This window comes from Canis lupus, chromosome 8, assembly GCF_003254725.2.
Source record: "Canis lupus dingo isolate Sandy chromosome 8, ASM325472v2, whole genome shotgun sequence".
Lineage (NCBI taxonomy): Eukaryota > Metazoa > Chordata > Mammalia > Carnivora > Canidae > Canis > Canis lupus.
The window spans coordinates 37,823,309-37,839,912 of record NC_064250.1 but is presented as its reverse complement, the minus strand read 5'-3'; the positions used below and the strand labels follow the sequence as shown (position 1 = coordinate 37,839,912).

At 37.7% G+C, this 16,604-nt stretch overlaps 1 long non-coding RNA gene across 3 annotated transcripts in view; it reads left to right on the top strand.

Moving 5' to 3' along the window:
* LOC112656998 (uncharacterized) overlaps positions 1–16,604 on the top strand; it is an 88,381-nt gene that overhangs the window by 55,904 nt on the left and 15,873 nt on the right. For 2 of the 3 annotated variants that reach the window (XR_004817952.2, XR_004817951.2), the window contains 2 exons: positions 3,366–3,458; positions 5,009–5,103. This is a non-coding gene — a long non-coding RNA (uncharacterized LOC112656998). Of the gene's footprint in view, positions 1–3,365; positions 3,459–5,008; positions 5,104–5,658; positions 11,741–16,604 lie in introns of those variants that run through there. The other variant, XR_004817954.2, reaches the window with a different exon arrangement.

The window sequence follows — 16,604 nt, the reverse complement described above, 5'->3', positions numbered from 1 at the left end:
AGTATAGTATATCTGGACCAATGCTGCAGGCTTCTAATATCTCTCTGTGAAGATGTCAGCAAGGCAGTTGGATGTATGGTTTTGGGATCAGGAGAGACTCTTGGGTTAAAGATGTAAATTTGGAGTCCTTAGGATAAAGTAGAAATTAGTAGAGAAGCAATCAGGACAGGGAATATTGTAAGCATGAGGAGAATATGCAAAAGCACAGAGGCATAATAAGGTAGTATTGGGAACTAAAAATTAAAAAAGGAAAGTAATGTGAATCAAGTATAATTAGTCACTGAAATAAACACTTATATTGTAGCAAGAGTTAGTAACCTGCTTAAGGTTATATAATTTGTTCTTTTAAAATAATATGGTACATTGTTATTTAACCAATGTGGCTTAAAATACGTATGGGTTTGTCACATAGTTCAGGTGATGGGAGAGATTCATGCTTAGAAGTAGGGCTGATACAGGGCAAGTATATGGTCAGTCTTGTGTGCTACACAAGGTATTGAGACTGTGCTGTAACTCAGTTTGCTCAAACTCATGTCAGAGAAGGCTTGGATGTTGAGGAGAAAAACACTTAGTTCAAATTCAACAAATAATTATTAAGAAGGCTATTGTATAAGCTCTGGGTGATACAAAATGAAGTCAGACTTGGCTCTGAACTTTGAGATGATCATCTGGGAAGGAAATGAGATATGCAAGCTAATAACTACATTGCAAGGTAGAATGTGAAGCCAGTGAAGCCAGAGGGCTTTGAAGTCAGAGAATGTCGGAAGCGAAGGCATTCCAGGGAAGGTGGGTGAAGAATGAAAGCACAGACAAAGCTTTTGTAAATCTGCAAGTGAGTTTGTACAAAAGAAGAGGTAAGGACTGGTGGCCCATGGTGCATAATGGCATCTGAATGGGTTGAAAATCAAATCTGTGAGTAAATGAGTCACTCCAAGAACCCAATAAATAAAGATCCAGATATTTAAAAAAGATTTTATTTATTTACCCAGGAGAGACACACACAGAGAGACAGAGACATAGGCAGAGGGAGAGGGAGGCTCCATGCAGGGAGCCCAATGCGGGACTCGATCCTGAGACTTGGGGATCACGCCCTTAGCTGAACCGCTGAGCCACCCAGGCATCCCAAAGATCCAGATTTAAAACACATAAATTAGAGTAAGGTTAACTACGTCACCAAATAAAATGTGGTATTATAAAAGACTTTGCCATAGAATAAGTAAGCAGCACTCTCCCCAAAGACAAGGGAGAATTTTGTTTAAAACCTTTTCTTTTTGCAACTCTCCAGCTTTCACACAAAGCTAGGTCCTCCTGTTAATTGTGCACACAGCACATACAGCCACCAGCACTTTCTCTTTCGGTGTACAGGACTATGCCGCTATAGCCCATTTCCTGGATCTCTCAAAGGCCGCCAGGGCAATCATAGAGTAGAATAAAAATGTAGGTAATGAAAAGACATTAATAGCCTGAGTAGGTAGTTGGGTGGCTGCTTTCAGGGAAGCCGATCACTTTGCCTTATAGGATAAGGTCATTGTGATATGTTGGTCAAAATCTGCCCAGGGAAAGCAAACTGCTTTTATCTATAACTGCTGTTGGTTGGCAAACCATTAGACTGATTTTTGTGTTTGTCTGTTTGTTAATTCTCCATTAAATCTGGATAATACTATAAGCATAAAGCAGCAAGCTTAAAATTAGAAAAAATTTTTTGAATTTGGTCTGAAATCATGATAATATACTTGCGAAGGAGAAGAAAAAGCAAAATTGAGTTTGTCAAAGCTAGCCGTTTTTGCTGGGAAAAAATTGGAAGATTCATAAGGTAAGACAAAAAAGTTGTATTTTGAAAGTCTGAGATTCAGAACCAACAGGGGGAAAAAGAAAGTCTAAAGATCTTAATACTCATTGTCTATTTTAAAGACTTGCAGAATTAAGACTTCCACTGTGAAGTTGTGCTTTTTTTTGGGGGGGGCAGAATACAGATTTATATCTCCCCTCTGGCCCCAGTTCATCATGAGCTTCATTGATTGGAGGTACGTTGTATTGTGTGTGGGTCTGTGTGTGTTTAAAGCTTTTGCTAAATTGGATTTTTTCGTACCAATCTTACAGGAGGATTTATGGAATCCTTTCCAGATATGATATTACATTATTGTAAAAGCTTTATTCCTCTTATCTTTGTGGGCAGAGGGTCAGAATGGACTGCATATGAGGATTAAAATCGGCCTGCAGTGGAGCAGAGTAAACTAGGGTGGATTAGACAAAACATTTTAACAAATGCTGGAGGTCCTGGCTTGCCTTTATCTTTTACCTCTGAGATTTCAGAAAATGTTTCAAGAACATCATTTGGAGGAAAGCAGAAGTCAGAAATATAAAATTCCAACAGCATCGAAGGTTGAACTTATGTAAAACATTGATTTTTCATTTTAGGAACCACTTAAATGCTTAAAAAATAATAGTAGAAATGTTCTTAGCTCTTCCTGTGTTGATGAAGTAGGGCACCCCGGCCTTATGCTCTGCTCTTCCCATTTTCTCACAGGAGCTTATTTCCCTTCTCTGGTTTTCTTTGTAACCTACAAGTGAGCGTCTGGGCAGGGTCCAGCCGTACTTCTAAACATACCTCACATCCTGGGGCCATCCAACTGCCTGCCATGCTCTAATTGGAAGTTCTAGAACTGTCTCTCATCCCATGTGGTTGAGATATAGACCAGTCCCTTGGTTACTAAACTGTTTTCACTAAAGATTTTGTGGGAAAGTATTAACTCAAGAGTATATATTAATGGCACGATCAAGGATTAATATAATACTTTTTCCTCTAAAATGTTACAACATAAGAAATGTCTTGGCTTGCCAGTGCCCCTGAAGAATTAGTAAGAGCACCTTTTTGCTACCTCCTTTGAATAGACAGGTGTTTTCTGTGCAACTGAAGTATAAGTAAGTTATGATTAATTAAGGTGTTAGTAAGAGACTTAAAAAAACAAACCTGAAATTACAGTGAACAGCAACTGACTTTTAAAGTGGATAGAATAATTTACAAAGGTGAGAGAAATCTCTGTGTGGGAGCTGATGGGGGAGAAGGAAAAGAAGAAAAGAAAATGGGCCTCTGTCCTGTTCCTCAGGACATATAAATCAGGGAAACCAGAGAAACTGCTCCATTATTGAGCAAAGCACATTAATGAATCTTAGAACATCAATGATCTGCCCAAGCCAAGCCACAGGGAGCAGAGGGCTAAAGTGTTCTGCAAATTAAAGAGGTGATTGAGTTTCCAGAGGATTCCAGAGAGAGGGGAACTTGGGAAGCAGAGATGCATGAAGTCTTTAGGGAATATCTAATGTTCAAGTTTTTTTTTTTTTTTTTTTTTTTTTTTGTCATGCAGTACGTGGTATTCAACATTCATGCCTGGTGTTTTGGGTACAAATCAAAGCAAAGAGGTGGTGTTCTTTCTCTGACACAGACCTGGAAAGACAGAGTAAGTGTGACTAGAAGGGGGAAAAGCAGCTTCTCTCCCACTTCCCCTGTCTCAGTCCTGCCTCCCATTGGGGGAAGCCCCTGGGACAATGGGCCCCTGACCCATTTCCACTGCACAGGGGATGGTAGCTGGAAATCATCTTCCTAATCTCAAAGGGTGTCTGCCTCACACTCAGCTGCAGATGCCTGCTTGTTAAGCATTTTCAAAGGGAATTTTAGAAATTATTATTATTTTAGAAATCATTATTCTTAGAGAATGATCTTTGGGGCCACCCTGACCTGGGTTTGACTTTTGGATCTGACAACATAAAATCCGTATGAGTACGGACATATTTTAAGACTTTTTAAAAATATTTTTTTATTTATTCATAAGAGATACACAGAGAGGCAGAGACATAGGCAGAGGGAGAAGCAGGCTCCCCATGGGGAACCTAATGTGGGACTCAACCCGGCACCTCAGGATCATGATCTGAGCCAAAGGTGGATGCTCAACCACTGAGCCACCCAGGTTCCCCTCATTTTAAGACTTTTTAAAAATGTTTGACTCCTCACCTATGAGTTACTGTTGTACTGAATTACATAATACTTGTCAAGCGGGTGGCATTGAGTTTGACATGACAGGTGTGTAATACATGGTACTTTATAATAATGTCAGAGGATTGGGTTTCTTTTCTTTTCTTTTCTTTTCTTTTCTTTTTTTTAAGATTTTATTTATTTATTCACAAGACACACACACACACACACAGAGAGAGAGAGAGAGAGAGAGGCAGAGACACAGGCAGAGGGAAGCAGGCTCCATGCAGGGAGCCTGACGTGGGACTGGATCCCGGGCCCCAGAATCATGCCCTGAGCCAAAGGCAGGCTCTAAACCGCTGAGCCACCCAGGGATCCCTGAGGACTGGGTTTCTATAATGATACCTCAGGATGTACTAAAACTGGGACCAGAAGACTCATGAAGAAGGCTCACCTCTTTCTCCTTTCTCCTTTCTTTCTCTTTTACCTTCCTTATAATCTATTCCTGCTCTTAACTATCATCTATTCTGCGCTGAGGTGATGGAAGAATTAAGTCGAGAGATAGTTCCAGGTGGATTAGGAGTTACTAGCAAACTGAAAAGAGGACGACAAATGCAAAGATGGGTGCCTAGCAGCAGAGAAGAATTTCCTTGGTTTTCTGGTCAAGGTGGCACTTCCTGAGCTCTCTTGCCTGACAGAGATGGATGTTCCCTTCTTCCTGGCCACATACCAATCTATCCCCCTCCATAGGGTGCCTCCTGATAACTTTGTCTCAGGCCTGGTGCTTACCAAACACATGCCTCCCACTGTTGTCATCACAAGCTTGGTTGGATGGGGGTGAGATAAGGGAGTGGCCCATCCTGGTTGTTGGGTCCCTGCTGCAGCTGGCTGATTACAGGTTGGCCTGTAATTTAAGATACAAAGCATATTAGTGGGGAAATGGCTTCCCTTAGTCTGTTTTCTGTCCATGGTGCCTGGTCCTCTTCTGCTCTCAGCCGCAATTTTTTTTTTTTTTTTTTTTTTTTTTGTCACCTCTAGGTTGTGAATTCCATCTTCACAGGGGTTTCTCATGGATTTTGGCCTTCTGAGTTCTGTTAACTTCTTCCTGGGCATCGGCATGGCTCAGCTCAAGGGTGAGAAAGCCAACACTGTGTGTGTGTGTCATCCTTTCCCCTAGCTCTCTTTGGGAATGTTCTTTTTCACATCTTTGATTCTGCTCAGAAGGTACTCAGCCTATTAGAGGGTTTAATATTATAAAAGATCTTCCAAATCTGAAGGAGTCTACTCAGTATTGTGGAACCTTGGTTACACTGATTAGGTAGGAAGGGAGGGTGACTTTGAATTCAGATAAGGAGAAACTCCATTAGGTGCTCATTCTGTACATGAGAGAGATACTTTATCACTTGTTAAATGGATAATTTGAAAAATGGTTGCAAATTGTCCTACAGTATAATTTGAGAAAATGGCAGTGTCAGGCTTATCACTAAACTCTGTAGAATGTGCATTATCAAAATCATACAGTAGCGATATTATGTCTTTTTATCGTAAGATCAAAATAAAGTATTCTGGATTCAAGACAGAGTAAGAGCTAATAAGAGACTTCACTGCAACATGCAAATAAGCTGTCTTGAATGTGGCAGAGGTGAGCAATGTTGGCTGTTTGGTTGATTTCCTTTCCTTTCTTGAAGGGAGGACTTGATCATCTGAAGGCATCCGGTGAAAGGAAACATTGCAACCGCAAATCATGTCTTTACAAGAAACAATGAAAAACCTATTCAAATTGGCTTACTTGCTACATCAGCTTCTCCATGCTGTGAAACTTCAAAATGTAATTACTGGGCCACACAAACACAATGAATTAAAAAAAAAAAGGCTGTACAACCAAGACAAGTACATTCCCCAGTGTTTCTTTGGTTCTATGTAATCCGCATTGTCTCTACACTGTAAACAATTCTTCGAGTTTTCTAAAGCTTTAGTAATATTATAGCAAATTAAATATCTCCAGAGAATGATTATTTTCTCTTAATGAGTAATAATAATTGTTCTGTGCTGACCTTCCATGGCCACATTTCTCCAAAGAATTGATGACCCCTGTACTTCCATTATACTTTTTAAATTTATATTGGTGATTTTATTTTTATCCTAGGATACTTTAAATTGAGATTATTACCTATGCCATATCAATGCCATTCAAGTGAACCTGTGAGACTAGGAAAAATAACACTCTTTGTTAGCTGGGCCATAGCTGTGTTGTCTTGGTCAGGTTAATTAATGTCTTGTGTTTCCATTTCTTTATCTGTATAATGGGAAGAATACACTTAATGCATGGAGTTTTTAGAAGGATTAAGAGATTATGAATGTGAAAGTAGCTTTTAAAGCATGATGCAAAATACAGTTATTAGTTCTAATTATTCGTCATAAGATAATAATTACTATCATTTGAGAAACATGTTCCTTTCATTCATTTGCTGAATACTTGGAGTTTTAGGCATTTCTGCCTAGACTCAACGGAATCTTCGTATCAAAATACACAGCGGTAAAAGTCCTTATTTCTATCTTAAGCTCCTACAGTTAGATTCTTTTTCATTTCTCAGAGGTATATCCCATGAGTGAAGGGTCTCAGGGAAACTTTGACACTACCCTATGCATCCCACAACCCATCCTTGTTAGATCAGTCCTTTAGTTTATACAGATCTATGAGAATATTTTTCTTCATAAGCACCAGCAATTCATGCCAACAACTTGTTTACTTTTATGAGATTTATCTAATCTAGTTGATTGATTTGTCATCAAAACTCCAATTTGGGCTTTAGACCTTAGGTCCACGGAGAGTGTGGCAAACTATTATTTTATCACATCCCTGGGTTCTGCATTCACAATGTGTGTGATTCAAGTGTTCCCTCATATAGCATATTTGCTCTTTTCTGTGGTCACTGTATAAAGAAAGCACACCAAAGACTTAAGAGAGTCAGTCGTCTGCCTACATGGTTAAATTTACTTCACTCCATGAATTTGTTTGCAGGACAAATGGCCTTTCAAAGATGTCTATACAAGTACCAGTTGCTTTATTGTGTTCAATTGACCTCACCTAAGTTCAAACAAGAAGCTTGTTCCATGAATTCTGTTGCTATGATTTAGGTTTGTGAACCTCTAGAACTCATAACAATGCTTTAAAAAAATGATACAGGTTCTATCTGACATAGTTTAAGTCACTCCAAACCTGAACACAGCAAGACTCACAGAATCCTAGACACACTGCCTGGCCTAATAGTCACATGAATCTCTAAAGAATGTCATAATTAACTGGAAAATGAGGTAATGCATGGCACCTTCACACCCCTTCATAGTTTTCCTCTTTCTTCAATATTGTAACTTTGTGTAACAGCTTCTCTCTTTGATCTACCTGTACGAAGTGTTTACAGAGAAATTCCATGTATTCCAGTTTGAACTTAACAAATCTTTATATTACAAGTTTGAAGTTGGTAGAATATGAATGTTTTAAATCCATGCCTTACAGCAAAATGTCTCAAAGAGATAATTTCCTAGGAAAGACATAGCTCACATTGAAACTTACAATTCATTTTCGTAGGATGAGAGCCAAGGATTATTTCAACCTTAGATCACCTTATCCTGAATCCCTAAATATTCTATGTGAGTCTCCAGGCACTTGTTACATATTCTTGCCTCTATATGTTCTTTAACATCATTTCAAATACGAGTTGGTGGCCCAGTTACCTTTGTGAAGCCAAATCGTTGTAAACTTAAAGTGCCTTCCATTCTTCTTAGACGAAGGAGCCTAGTATTCTTTGCTAGGTGCTATGCTAGGTGCATTACCTACATTATCTAACTTAATCTGTAGAGAAATAGTATGAGGAATGCATTATTGTCCCTTTTGTACAGATGAAAAACACAAAGAAAAGGGAATTGTAGCAAGTTGTCTCAAGGAGAGTAGTAAACAAAGTAGTATATGACAGAACTTCAATTTGAATGTACGTGTCAGGCTCTGAAGTTTATGATCTTTCTCCATACCAGGGAGTGGTGAGAATGAAATTATCAAAGAAATTATCAAACTATAGTAAATTACTTCAGTGTGTATCAGTCTAGTGTGTGCGTGCGTGTGTGTGTGTATGTGTGTGTATTTATAGAGGTTCTAGATTTGAGGTATCTCATATGTCTAGTGTCCACTGCTACAGAATCCACGCATGGACATGGTCTAGCCTTTGCCGGTACACTTAGCCAGCGTGGACATGATCCTCTCCCATGACGTTGGAAACAGAGATCTCACCTTGGGGTGTTTCCCTCCGCTGACATCTAGTGCAAGACTATCACTGCTTATAAATGCAAAGTGAATTTAGAAAACCCTAAGTTACCATGAAATTCAGTGCTGCCCTGCTGGTGTGACTTTTAATCCCAATGTGACCTAAAGTACATAAAGTTAATATAATTAGCACGAGATGAAACCAGTGGTCTGTAGTTATAGACAGCTTTAGAAAGTGGCACCCAGGGCCCAGTACTGGCAGTGGTCCACATTTCCTTTCTCTTGGAAGGAATAGGAATCTTCAGTGCTGAACAATGGCAGAATTGGGTCACTTTTCATGCTGACTCAGATTGTACACAGAAGAGGATTTTGGTCCCCAGGCAAACAGAGACTTGAGAAATGGAGGTTTTTTTTTGTTTTGTTTTTTTGTTTTTTGTTTTTGTTTTTGTTTTTTTATGCCTCTACCTTAGTAAGATGGTATATGGATAAAATAAACTGGACAATATGTGGCTCTATAAAATTATTTAAATACCTACCTTTGCTTGAATGAGAGGAACTGATTACATAAAGTATAGTAACTTCTTATGCAAGGTAAATTGTAAATGTATATAGATAGGTAGATATATTGATCCATAGATCCATTGATCAATGGATTGATCGATGCATCCATCTGTCCATCCATGTGTAGCATAAGAAAAATTAAAGTAGATAATGAGGCTTAAGTTATTTTTCTCCTATGGTCAAATGTAACAACTATAACAGCAAATTGGAATCAGTAATACTAATATCTGGGTAAGGACTTCAAGACTTGCAGTGACTCCAATAAGGAATTATCCTGGCCTTAGCTTTTTTTTTTTTTTTTTTTTTGTGCTCATGTATCTTCATCAGAGAACAATGGTATCCATGTCTTCACAACTGTCAAAGAGTTAGGAATCAGAAGTTATACTTTAGCTCTTACTATTTTCCCCATGTGTAAAATTAAAGAGTGAATTGGATGATCTCTAAGATCCTTGTAAACATCACGAGATGATAAGTGAAAAGAATTGATTTTTAAATTTGACCTATGTTTGAATCCTGGCTTCATGTTTTTCTAGTTATGTAATTCCTCTGTGCCTTAGGTTTTTTTCTGTACAATGAGAGTATAATATTATTTCATATGGTTGATGGGAATATTAAATTAGAATAACAAAAAGAGCTTAGCACATTGTAGATAAGCAAGGGATTTTTTTGTTCTCTTTCTATGACTATAGGGACTAATTGAGATACTAAAAGTTAGCTATTATTCTTGCTCTTGATTTTAATGGTTCAGATGAAACTTAAAAACGTATAATATTACATGGGCTAAAAGACAATTGCATTCCAATAAGCTATGATTATGGGAGAAATATCTCACACAGCTGCTGTGGAAATTAAGTAAATGAGATATTTTAAACTAATTTGTTGATTCCTCCATTCAAAATATGTTTACTGAGAGGATCTAGGTGCTGATGCTGTGCTGGGTGTACACTGATGTGCAAACCCAGATGAGTCTTCTGCCCTCAGGAGAATGGGAAGATCATTATTATTCAAAGAAACACACTGAAGTAGCACAGTCTGGCCCCTTCCCTTGGGAGAATTAATCCACATTGATTCCTAAGAGACACTACATATGGCCAGCTTCCTGTTACTGGGTGGTGAATCAGGGGTAGTGCATGTGAAGTGAAGTGTTTTTGATATAGGAAACCAGAGTTCACCCGGGATTCTGCTCACCCCAGTTTATCATGAAGATACCTGAGAGCTGAAAAAAGAAAGTAGACAAGAATTGAGGCCACTTTAAAGACTCTGCCTCATTGTGGGCTGCCATGGTCTCTTTGCTTGTATCTCTTGGTTCTCTCTGTAGGATTTTTGCCTCATAATATTTGATTTCCATGACCTATCATGGCCCTGACAAGATAGCATGGCTTGGTTCCTGTTTCTCCTCACTAGCCACCTCTTATCTTAGTAATACCTAATGAAAATTTCCAAGAGAGCCAACTTGAATTCTATCTCCTTTTTGCTCCAAGTCACACCAAAGTCCCTGACCAGTGTGTGGATGCTGCTACTGAGTCAGGTGCACATTCTTCATCCTATCAGTTGTGGCCGGGGCTGCTGGACTGACTCTCAGCAGGGGTGGTGAGTAGGGGAGGTCCTGGGGGGTCTACTGTGGTTCATCAAGACTCAGCCTAAAACTTGGATGAAATATTTGTCCAGACCATCTGATTTGTATACTACCCAATCAACTTTCAATAAACTTACATGTCTTTTCAGGAACCTGACTTTGGGTACACAAGGCTGTGAATAAGTTATGAATGGAATGGGGCAGCCCCGGTGGCTCAGCAGTTTAGTGCCGCCTTTGGCCCAGGGCGTGATCCTGCAGACCCAGGATCAAGTCCCACATCGGGCTCCCTGCATGGAGCCTGCTTCTCCCTCTGCCTGTGTCTCTGCCTCTCTCTCTGTGTCTCTCATGAATAAATAAATACAATCTTAAAACAAAAAGTTATGAATGGAATGGCTGCTGGAATGTGATGGTCACTGAAAATCAGTACATGGGATATTTGATTGGTAGTTTCATCTCTTGTTAGTCAGTGACCACTAATCTGACCAGCTTTATGTGTAATGACAAAACTGAATGTGTAACACCTGTCAGAATGGAGAAACTAAAAAACACAAGAAACAGCAAATGTTGGTGAGAATGTGGAGAGAAAAGGAACACTTGTGCACCACTGTTGGTGGGAATGCAAATTGGTTCAGCCACTGCAGAAAACAGTTTGGAGGCTCAAAAAGGTATGTGTACCCCTTTGTTTTTTCAGCATTATTTGCAATTACCAAGATATGAAAGCAACTCAGGAGTCCATTGATGGATGGATGAAGAATATGTGATATATATACAATGGGATATTACTCAGCTATAAGAAGAAGGAAATCTTGCTATTTGTGAGAACATGGATGGACCTAGAAGAAGTAATGCTAAGTGAAATAAGTCAGAGAAAGACAAATACCATATGACTTCACGCATTTGTGGAATTAAAGAAACAAAACAAATGAACAAACTGAAAAAGAGACAAATAAAGAAACGCACTCAAATACAGAGAACAAACTGGTGGTTGCCAGAGGGGAGGTGGGATAGGGGATGGGTGAGATAGGCTATGGGGATTAAAGAGTGCCCTTGTTGCGAGGAGCACTGGGTGATGTATAGAATTGTTGAATCACTAAATTGTATGCCTGAAACTAATACAACACTGTATGTTATTTATACTTGAATAAAAAAATTTTAAAAAGAAACACCCAAATGTATAAAGTGGAAGACAATATACTGGGATGGTAACTTCTCCAAGAACCAAATTTATTGCTGGAATCTTAACTCTTTAATCTCACAGTATTAGCGTTTGGTCACACAATTTCAGTTTAAATTTGAGAATTAATTTGTTGGTATATAATTCTTGAAATTGCTTCTTTATAAAAAATAGTACAGAATAAACAGATACAAGATAGAAAATAAAAATAGCTATAATCCTGCTCCCGAGCAATAACCAATATTTAAATTTTTATGTACATCCCATCCAAAAGGGGATAGGGAGGCATGCCAAATATATGTACTGCTACGTTTATAAAAATGGGATTATATTGTTCATACTTTTGTAGCCTGCTAACCTTATAATATTTCTCTAATTTATTTCCATTTCTCTAAATGGCCTTCTACCATCTTTAATGGCTAATAGCATCCTTCTGTATGAACAAAACATATGCCTTCTAAATTGCTGGGCAATTAATTGTTATTACAAACAGTATCATAATGAACTATTTTAGCTAAATATTTGCCATTCTCGACAAGGACTCCTTTGGGGCACCTAGTAGATTTGGTTGATGCCCTGCCCAGACTCCCTTTACTAGACCAATGCATCTGTCCCCCAGCTGCTGTATTTTGGTTGCTAATGATTCACAGCTGCTCCATTTTACCAGCTAGATAACAGCTCCCAGCTAATGGGAACCTGCTTGTCAAAAAGGTTACAACTCCAAGGCTGGGGGAAGCTGCACCCTCAGACCAATTAATGTGGGTCCGTAAGACCATCCTTCTTGATACAAGGTAGGGACAGTTCTGCAGGAGCAATTTAAGATCTGGCTTGACTCTCTTCTCCAGAACTACAGTCCTTACTTCCTTAAAAGTTTTCCTGAGGAGTACTTCCTCAATACACAATGTGCACTAGAATCTGAGACCCTGGCTCTGCCTCCAGGGAATAAGACCTGAGACAATGATGAATACCTACACGGTATGTATAAGAAAGAGGGCATACATAAAGGACCACTGATTTTTAAAAAGGATTTTATTTATTTATTCATGAGAGACACAGAAGTAGAGACATAGGCATAAGGAGGAGCAGGCTCCCCGCAAGGAGCTTTATTCGGGGCTCAACCTCGGGACCCCGGGATCATGACCTGAGCCAAAGGCAGATGCTCATCCACTGAGCCACCCAGGCATCCCAGGACCATTGATTTTTTAAAATGACGTATTCATCGAGAATAAAATTCACACACCATATAATCCATAATCCATCATTTTTAAAAGGAAAAAATCAAGAGTTCAAAAATATTCACAGATAGATATGCCCATCAGGACAATTTGAGAACATTCCATCACCTCAAAAAGAAACCTCTTATACTTTAGCTGCACCCTGTACCGTATCATTGACTCTAACCCCGAGTGAGCCCTCATCTTTTCTCAGTCTGCAGATTTGCCTGATTTGGATATGTCACATAAATGGAATAATATGTGACTGGCTTCATCACTGAGCATAATGTTTTCTGTTTTCAAGGTTCATCCATGTTTATATTAAAATTTAACCAGTTGTCCAATATTGATCTTTATAGCTATGTTTTCTTCATTCTAATCCGGATTCATGCAGTGCATCCACACATCTAGGGTTGCTATGATTTCTTGGTGAAATGATCTGTTTAACATTATGGAATGTTCCTCAAATTCATATATTTTAAAAGTTATATATTTTTATTGAATTTAGAAGCTCTATATTACTCTGGATACAAGTTTTTTTTGTCAGAAATAGGTATTACAAATATTGTTTTCTGGTATATGGCTTGTCTATTCACTTTCTTGTTAGTATTTTATTTATTTATTTATTTATTTATTTATTTATTTATTTATTTATTTAAAGATTTTATTTATTTATTCATGAGAGACACACACAGAAAGAGAAAGAGAGGCAGAGACACAGGTAAAGGGAGAAGCAGGCGCCCTGCAGGGAGCCCGATGTGGAACTGGATCCTGGGACTCCAGGATCACGTCCCAGGCCAAAGGCAGGTGCTAAACCGCTGAGTCACCCAGGGGTCTCCGATAGTATTTTATTTTTTAAGATTTATTTATTTGAGGGATCCCTGGGTGGCGCAGCGGTTTGGCGCCTGCCTTTGGCCCAGGGCGCGATCCTGGAGACCCAGGATCGAATCCCACGTCGGGCTCCTGGTGCATGGAGCCTGCTTCTCCCTCTGCCTATGTCTCTGCCTCTCTCTCTCTCTCTCTCTGTGTGTGACTATCATAAATAAAATAAACTGAAACTTAAAAAAAAAAAAGATTTATTTATTTGAGAGAGAGAGAGAACTCAAGTTGAGGAAGGAGCAGAGGGAAAGAGACAAACAGACTGTGCTCACGGGGCCTAATCTCATGACCCTGAGATCATGACCTGCACTGAAATCATGAGTCAGATGCTTAACCAACTGAGCCACTAAGGTGTGCTGATAGTATCTTATTTTAAAGTTTTATTTTAATTCCAGTTAACATACTTGATAGTATCTTTTTGATGAGAAGAAGTTATAATATGATAAAGCTAAGGGCTTTCACTTTATCACATATATTTTATTTTATTATTTTTTAAAGATTTATTTATTTATTTATTTATTTATTTATTTATTTATTTATGATAGACAGAGAGAGAGAGAGGCAGAGACACAGGAGGAGGGAGGAGCAGGCTCCATGCCAGGAGCCTGATGCGGGACTTGATCCTGGAACTCCGGGATTGTGCCCTGGGCCAAAGGCAGGTGCTAAACCAGCCAGGGTTCCCCACATATATTTTATTTTATTTTATTTTATTTTATTTTTTATCACATATATTTTAGGAAAAACTCATCAGTGTCCACAAACACCTGCTGGGATTATAATTGAAATTATAATCTGATGAGTATTATTCTCTGATGAGAATTATATATTGATGAGTATTGAATTGCTAGATCAGTTTAGATATGATTGATATCCTAACAACATTATTTCTGATTTTTTCCAATACATGAGCTTGATGTATTGCTGTATTTATTTAGATCTTCTTTAATCTTAGCATTATTATTTTTTTTTTTAGATTTTATGTATGTATTTATTTAGAGCACGAGCAGAAAGAGGGGCAGAGGGAAGAGAGAGAATCTCCAGCAAACTCCGTGCTAAGCATGGAGTCCTACAGGGGGCTCAATCTCATGACCTTGAGATCATGACCTGAGTCAAAGAGTCCATGGCTTAACTAACTGAGCCACCCAGACATTCCAATACCAGCACTATTTTAAATTCTCTTTGTAGTTATCTCCTATGTCTTTCATTGAATACACTTCTAATTGTTAATTTTTTGATGCTATTGAAAGGGCTACTAAAAATTTTTTTTCTAATGGTTTTCTGCTAAAATATATTCATCTTATTTTTGTACATTGACTTTCTACCCAGAAGCCTTACTGAATTCATTTAGGGTCTAGGGATTTTCTAACCTAAGCAGTCATAATCTGTGAATAGAGACTGTTTTGCTTCCTTCTTCCCAAACTTTATGATTTGTATTTACTATTTATGCCTTTTTTGTTCTGGCTAGAACCTCATAAAATGTTGACTAGATGTGGTAAGAGTGGACATTCTTGTCTTGTTCTTAATCTTGGAAGTATTCCATATTTCACAATGATATATAATGTTAGGTGTCTTAGATTCCCCTCATTAAGTTAAAATTTTCCTTTATGTTTCTACTTTCATAAATTACTCTTATTTATTACATACATGGATGTTGAATTTTGTTAAATGCTCTTTTCTCCATCAGTTTAAATGACCATATTGTTTTCCTCCTTTATTCTTTTAGCATGATGAATTGCATCAGTTGATTTTGAATGTTAAAATAAATTTAACATTCCTAGAGTAAATTTCACTTGGTCATGCAGTATTTTCCTTTCATATTTGCTGAATTTCATTTGCTAGTATTTTCTTATGGAATTTTGCCATTGTTTTCCTAAAGAATACTGGTCTTGATAAAGCTAATTTGACGTCATAAATATATAATGCCAACAACTAATGATTTGAAAAGCCATGAGAAAAGTGTTGAAAGTTTTGGCAAATTGTATGTATTCAGCCATAAAGAAAAACAAAAGCAAATTGTCACATGGGTTAAATTCATAAAGAGTAAAATCAGTATTTGGAGGTTTTTTCTTTCTCTTACATAGCAAAGTTATTTTCTGTCCAGATAACAGAGATGTCTTTTATTAAAAGTTGTTCTGACTCTGCTTTTTGAATACTCTTGAATTACCTTGAAAAGAGGATTACTTATTTTTTGAAGTTAAAAATATTAATAGTTATGATTATTTATTTAAAAATATTGTATGTAACTATTTCTTGTCTTTGGATATTAATGACTTCTATGCTCTTATCTTTTCTGACAAGTCTGATTTTGCCTTTCTCAAAACCAAACCTCAAATTTGTAATAAGATTAGTAAGATGGCCTTTATGTTTGAATAATCTTTTGTGTAAGGCCATCAGGAAACATGAAGATTTCCTCCTCCTTTATCCATATAGAAGAAAGTGAATAGAAATAATTATTTCTTGATGCTGTCCATATTTTACTTAATTCAAAGCTATTATGAGAGCTCTTTTGTTTACCAAACATAGAATGCAGGAATGACACATGGAATCAACTCAAAAGAAAATTTCAGTCTTCCTAGGGTATCTAGGTTAATATCAATAGATCTCAATGACCACATATCTTTCATACTAAAATAAACATTATAATGTTCATGTACAAAGGCTGATAGTATTTACAGAATGTTTTATTTTTAGGTTTTAATGCTATTGTCAATCAGGGACAATCATAATGCAGGTTTATGGGATAAATTAAAGACCTAGGGGTTTGTCAGTTTTCTCACTTTTCATAACATGTCTTCCTTTTCCCAGCATAATCAGTGACAAAATCTTTATAAAACTGATTATGTATTATAGCTTAGTAGAAGGTTCCATTCTCCTCCATTCTGATAATGTTAAAAATCAATTATAATGTTATAATAAATTAACAGATGATTTGGCTTTATCATTCACAGAGGCTTCCACTGCTTCTTTATATT